This window comes from Carassius gibelio, chromosome A19, assembly GCF_023724105.1.
Source record: "Carassius gibelio isolate Cgi1373 ecotype wild population from Czech Republic chromosome A19, carGib1.2-hapl.c, whole genome shotgun sequence".
NCBI lineage: Eukaryota > Metazoa > Chordata > Actinopteri > Cypriniformes > Cyprinidae > Carassius > Carassius gibelio.
Window position 1 is genome coordinate 5183241 of NC_068389.1, and position 7483 is coordinate 5190723.

The 7483-nt window shown below is 35.2% G+C and overlaps 1 long non-coding RNA gene across 1 annotated transcript; it reads right to left on the reverse strand.

Annotated features, from left to right (window-relative positions):
• Window positions 1–1420: 1420 nt before the first annotated feature.
• On the reverse strand, window positions 1421–6623 carry LOC127935829 (uncharacterized). The gene is made up of 3 exons (XR_008148183.1): window positions 6463–6623; window positions 1677–1818; window positions 1421–1577 (listed from the first exon to the last, which is right to left on the reverse strand). It is a non-coding gene; the product is annotated as an uncharacterized LOC127935829 (long non-coding RNA).
• Between the last annotated feature and the right edge of the window lie 860 nt (window positions 6624–7483).

The window sequence follows — 7483 nt, forward strand, 5'->3', positions numbered from 1 at the left end:
TTTGCCGGAGTCGCTACAACGTGAGAGGTTAGGTAAATAAATGTTATGTTTTTAGACTTATTTACATCATACAATATTAAAAACTCCTCTTCTGACAAAAGATTGTCATTTAACGCCAAAAGCAATCCTTCTCTTGCTTTTTTAAATTATATATTTTTTTGGATCTCAATAAATGAATTAATGCTGCGTTGCGCTGTTCTGTTTTACCGTTGCTTAGTGACTTTTACGTTCTTGGCTACAGCGGTGTGACGGCAAACTTCCGGTCGCTGTAGCCGTTCCATTCGCAGCTGTTGCTTATGCTTAAAGTCCCTACTGTCTAAAAGAGCGACAAAATGTCCACAGCTCACTTCACATTTGACGACGAACAAAACAAAACAAAGTGTAAAGCACGCAGAGCGCTCATTCGTGGCAAGAACACAACCAATTTGAAAAGACATTTACAGACGAGCCACCCGGACATTTTCTCAAATGTAATTTTACAACGATGTTCTTTTGTTTATTGAGCTAAGCAAAATTGGAATAGTGCAGTGCGTAGATGTTGTAGCATTAAATATTACGAACTGAAAAGTACTGTAAAATAGTCCCTTCTTCAAATTAGATGCGAGCACAATACTAATACGTAATATCATGATAAATACATTTGATTAATACTAATGTTTAGTATATTTTATAATGTTCTACTTGTTGACAATATCACAAATATTTCTATATTAGTCATGTGAAACATGAATGTTCACATCCTATCATTATACATACAAATCTAGCAATATTGTAGTATTTAAAACATACAATATTGCTAGACAAATGAATACCTTATAAAATCTTGTTACTTTTTTTATCCACCTAGCTGCCAACTTATTAAATATTTACTTTAAATGTATGCACTTATTGTTCAGCTCAGCTGTAAGCTTTAAGGTCCTGGACCTAACGTTATTTTTCTTTTATTGATGGTCAATTGGCAGCTAGTTATTGTTTAAATTATCATGACAGTGTTTGTTGCTGCATAAAAGCTTTTGAATCGAAATAAAGACACAGTTGTGTTGAAATAAAGTTGAATTTGTGTTTTATATATTTTGTTTAAGTTTGTTTCCTATACCAGCTGTAAAAAATTGTCTAGTAAATCTGTTATTGATTTTAGTCTTATTTTAGTTGACTAAAATACCAAGCAATTTTAGTCGACTAAAATAAGACTAAAATTAAAACAAATCAGATGACTAAAACTTGACTAAAACTAAAAAGAATTATAGTCAAAAGACTAAGACTAAAACTAAATTAAAATTCCGTGTCAAAATTAACACTGGTATGAGGTAGCTCAGGATCCTCTTTATCAGCCTGCACATCTCCTCTTCAAGTCTGTGAATTTGTACTCCCTCTGACTGCAGATAATATCAATGGTCACAACAAAATAACAGTGAAATAAGAATGCTACAATAAGCACAAATGTTAAATTCAGATAAAGGCTTAAGGGCAGCACTCAGGAACAGGAAGTAGGTCTTCACGATTGGATCACGCAGATGGCTTGCCAGATCACGCACTTTAAAACTCCTCTCCACCTCTTAATGACTGTTAAAGTAGGCCTACAGTACATAGAGATACAGGGTGACAAAACATGATTAAAATGAAAATATAGCATAGTAAACTGTGTAGATATCTGCTGAGTGGAGTTACCATCCTACCTGTAGTGCATCCCACTGGTTCAGCACCCTCTGGATGCAGGATAACAGACTCAGCCATCTGGTGCTGCAGTACCTGAGGAGCTTCAGGTGGTCTGAATCAGTGAAGTCTACAAATTCTTTGTAGACTTCACATCTTTTTGCACTGAGGAACTGAAAATTACTCTGTTAGTGGTTGGAATTGTGAGTGAGTGAGTGAGTGTGTGTGTGTGTGTGTGTGTAAAGAATATGAACTGCAGGCCTAGGCTACACTGTAAAAAACAACCTATAGAATCTACTCAATAAAATTGAGGTAACAATTTGCACTCACTTCGTTTGGGTAGATTCTATCTTATATATTTGAGTAAAGTATACTTAAATTTAACAGCTATGGCAGACTAAAAGAGATTAGGTAAGGTCTACCTAATATTTCTCATTACATCAAATAACTAATTACTTATAAAAATTTAGTAATATTAACCCTATTGTAAGTGAGCAACAGTGCATCTACTAAATTATTATTAATAATGATTAGCCAATAGGAAAAATTACATATTACTTATTCAGGGAAGGTAGAATTTATATAAAAATGGTCAGACGCAGGAGATTGCATCAATTGCTTATTTTATTGATCAATAACATTTTGTATTTTTAAACATTTAAAACTATATTACATAATTAAAGTACAATTTAGCCCCTTACAATAAATTTCAAGTGAAATACAAAATCATAATGTGACAAAGCTTTTTGAATATATTACATTCAAAAATAAGATGAAAAAACATACATTAGAGGCAAAACTCCTAAATACTGTTTCTTCACGTAACCATTTCAAACTATATGCGTTTAGATTTAATGTGTGGCTACAATACTTGCAACTCTAGAAAATAAAAGGAGACTGAAATTATCTCATTTACCTCAAAAGACTAGCATTCTACATCGATACAAACATTTAAAACATTTAATTTAATTAAGTGCAAAAAATGCTCTTACATTCAATTTTAAGTGACATACAACTTCATATTACATAAAACTCATTACATTTAACTTTTTGAACAATTACTATTTAAAAGTAAAACAATACATTTTAAGTTACATTAAACTTCAAATATAACTCACATTACATATAACGTGCTACTTCTTGAACATTTACCATTTGCAAATAAAACAGTTTTCATTGAGGCTGAACTTACAGTACAAACAGCTCATTCCAATAGTTTACACTTGAGGCTTTGGACCTTCTTCAGCAGTTTTGCTCCGTCAAGTTTCAAAAAAAGTTTCTGGAAGACTTCAAAGGTGTACTTTATTTTTTTTGGATATTCAAGGTTGAGGGCATATATCAATCCCATCAACAGTATGCACGCTGTGGTTCTGTTTCCACAACCATTCAGCCCTCGATTACAACACACACATCTGCTGGGTCCTCCTCAACTGCAGGATTGTGAATAACCACCAACTTCATTATTTCATTTGTGTGGCCTTCAAGTTCATCCTCCTGTTGAAAAAAAAAAGGTTTTATGTTAGTTCAAGCAAATTAGCATGTTTGATTACAGTCGTTTTCTTGGTTAATGCCAATTGTTTGCTCACACGCAGGATTTCTGTATTAATCAGCATTCAAATAAAAATGAGTAACAAAAATCAAAACACAAATTCTTCACCTGAGTATCCCATAATGAATTACATGATCTTTGACCTGAGCATCCTTAGGCCGGCGACACACTGTTTGCGTGGCGTGTCTGTTTTAATTCAGCTCCCATGTTAACAGGTTAGAGCTTGCAGACTGCCTGCGTGAGAGGCGCGTCGCGCAGAAAACGCGTGCATGCTAGAAATAGAACCGACGCCTATTTTTCACGCGACGCACGCGTGTTGGAAGCGTTTCCAGGCAAAATATAATAGTAAAATATGTTAATATGTCATTTTGTATACAAATACATATTAATTCATGACACTTTGATGTTTGAAAGTGTATAGGTTGACAAATTCAGATATAAATGTAACTAAAAAAAATAATAATTATAGATTTTCAAATATTTCACCTGTCAAACATATTTTGCCGTCAATACTGTTGACGGTGTCCTTTATCAGTAGGCGTAGGTGTAGGTGTGTAAAAAAAAGTTGATATTGTTGTCATGAAGACAAGATCCTGGTCTGTCAGCAGTCTCCCTCTATGCCGCAGGCCAGGCACGCTACTGGTGTGTAAAGACACAGAAAACGCGAGGCAGCCACCATGCTCCTGACACGCAGCAGAGACGCCACGCAGCCAGTGTGTCATGGCCTTAGTCTGCATTTTCTGAACATTTCATGTGTGACAAAATATTTCTAATCACAATACGTAAATAAATACATACACAAATATATTTTAAAATGCACTACTGACTATTTATCAAAGGCTAGGTATTGTGTTGGTTTATTGGCTAAATCACAGTGATCAATAAGGGAAATGAAACGATGTGTATCCATTTGAATACCTTGAAATTATGAATTATGTAATAACATACCTGACAGTCTTGGAACAGCTCTTCTTGATTTTCCCCAAGATACTCAATGAGGCAACAGATGCATGCATCCCTTTTTTTCCTCAATACTCTGGAACTACAAAGACATGCATTTTAGAGCCAATACAGTGACTCTATGAGCTCGGCACTGCAATTTAGGAAAACATGCAAACAGACAAATAACAAGCAAATGAAAAAAATCAATAAAAAAAAAAAAACATTATTAGTCCGACAACAAATGCTCAATTTCAAAAATGACAACAAAAGTATTCAGTGGATACTAATGCTAAACACTCCTTGGAAAGGTTTGCTGTTTGGACCAGGCAATTGAACAAAAATGTAAAGCATCCTTAGAGCTAAACTCGACAGGAAATCAGTTCTTCAGGACTTGTTGGCAGACCTAAGTTTAGGAACCAATCTCACTACTCAAGGCAAGTATAGGTATCAAATTGTTAACAACAAATAAAGCAATAAATAAATACAATATAAATGCATGGGCAATTCGAATGGAGACAGGGTATGGACTGGCTTCGACTAAAATGCCCATGTTGTAATCTGTAGTCTTTTAATAGATCCAATCGTTTGGATGATGTAAAGTTACATATTTTGCACAGCCAATTAATTTCCAATAAGCTAGAACATCCATTGACCCAGTGGTTAGTTTGGGTACCTGAAGTTAATTTGTCTTGATAACTGCTATGAATTCTTCTTTCTTCTTCATATAGATCTTTCTGCAGCAGAAAAAAAGTGTGTCAGAAACAGGATACTGAAATTATTAATTATCACACTCCTGTAAAATGAATTGTACATAATTTATATTCATATCCATTTACATTTTTCATATTTTGCTTAATAATTACACCAACTAGAAGTTAGTACAATGTATTTGAAAATCCAAGTTAACTCAAACACATAAATCAATTATAAAAACATACAACTGTTAGGCCTATGTTACAGATCAGATAAGGAACATAAAAAAAATTACATATTTTCAATCCTTTGCTTTTTGTCGTTAGCAGAGCACATGCTAATCGCTGCATATTAATGCTAACCATGTGCTCAGTGGGAGGCTGATTAGCTGTAATGCAAATTTATAAACTTAACACTTAGGCACCAGCACACAGTTAGTAGTTTAACGTTACACAGTATTATTTACAACACAGTAGTAAAAGTCTGACATTTTTGCATTTGAAATACTTAATATAAATTATCACGAATGAAGCACATTACTCAAACATAGGAATTGGAAGATGCACGCACTTATACAAACAACGATTTTCAAACATAGGCTGATTAACGTTACTTGACAATAAATTTGGATCGTATAAACCCCCAAAACACATTTTTTAAGCAGACAATAATTTAAAAACGCACACGGAAAAAGGCAAACGTTAAGTATGAATCTGTAAATGATGATAATAATAAAATGGCTTTTATAAATTGATCCCTTCTAAAACAAAACTCAATATCAACAGATAAATGCAAGAAAACTTTAACAGTAATTATCTAGCATACCACATCGACAGCTTTACTGCTATTTTCTGCTCCGAATGCCTTGTCGTCTGTATAGTAACGTTACATCAGCCATCCATTGCTCTCTCTCGTCACTTGCTCAAGTTCAACCACTCATGTGTAACAGTTTCGCTGTTCACGAATTTCAGCCATGTAACATTACAATAATTGAAGCTATATTTCAATCAAAAACGTAGATGTTTGCTCGCATTCGCAGGGGCAAGTAACGTTGGAAAATGTATTCCGCTTCCAATCCTAACTTGACTGACAACAAATTATAACGTGTCGATCTATCACCAGATGGTGCGTCAACAGAGACCGAGAAATGACTATGCTTCTGGTACATTTTACCGTTAAACAACTTAACATTTGCATTCATGATGATGATATCAACAAGTTGAATAAAAACGTACCTGTAGGTTCACCAATAAATGTTCATCCACCGCCAATGACAAGGAAAATGGTGGCTCCCGCGATTCCCGCCTGGATGTTGACGCATGCGCACTTTGCAGTGCCAAAGCTAATATTTAGGGGTAAATTTTACTTATTTTTTTAGGCTTGCAGTTAATACTGTTAAAAAATAGATAGTGTAGGTACAAAGTACCCATTATTTTTAATTTTACTTGCTAACTCATATACTTAAGTAAACTATAACTGATTTTCATGGGTTGTATTTAACACCCTCAAGAGTAATTTTTTACAGTGTACCTTGTTCATGAATTAGCCACATGCAATGTTGTAACATTGTAACACACACACAACATTAAGCTAGATAAATAGCAGGCCTATATGTATTAATTCACCTTTTATCAAAGTGGGTGTATATCCCCACCAGGGTGTCTTCCTCTGGTACCTGGGCTGCTCTGACTCTGATGCCACAGCCAGTGGCCAGCTGTACCAGGTGGCAGATGCAGCCAAGGTCCTGGACGTGGGGCTGGCTGGTCTTCAGTCTGCTGATGACCGAGTTATGACTCATAACACTCGCATTATCAGAGTTAAAGGCAATCAAGTTATCCTATGGGATGCCTCTTTTTCTATTGGAAACAGGAAAAAATGCCACAAAACGTCTCAGAAAAAATTTAAGGTTGTAATTAAATGCAATCTACTTAACATGTCAAGAACACAGTGCTTCATTCCCCTTAATGCTTCATTAAGCATACATAAAGATTTTCTGCATTTCCTACATTGCATATAGGCATCTCCAGGAATTATGTAGTGACCTGCAGAGTGTCCTCATCGTAGAGTCTTGTAAGGATGACAAATTCTTTGTCTGTTTTTCTGTTATTCGATTCGTCACACATCAGTGAAAAGGGCTGAGATCGGCATTGGTGTAACCCAAATTTTGACTTCTGTCATGTGTGCATTTGCTGCGTGCTTAAAAGTACAGGACGTTCATATTTCAACACGTCTGTTATTTGGAGTTATTTTAATTCCCTCTGTGGGTTCTTAATAAGAGAAAACGAGACGGCTAACCTTCTGAGGCAGGACAGTTGGACTTTAAACAAACAATCTGCTGACCTTAAGAAATAGGGAACTGAAATTAGGCTGCAGGAGCTCATATGTATTTTCGGAGAAAGATGACGAATGTTTTGATATCTGTCTGAGACGTGGCTGCAGAGACGTGGCATTAGTTTGATACAGATTTGCAGGACTATAAGAGGAGGCAATTCACCCCTCCTTTGCTCAGCTCAGACTGAGTTCAGCCTAGACCCTTCTAGCTGGACTTAGTCTTTTCTCACCTTCTTTATCTTTGATTTCGGGCTCACTTAAATACTTTGAACTTCTCTCAGGTTTTATTCATCTCAGATATGATTATTATTATAT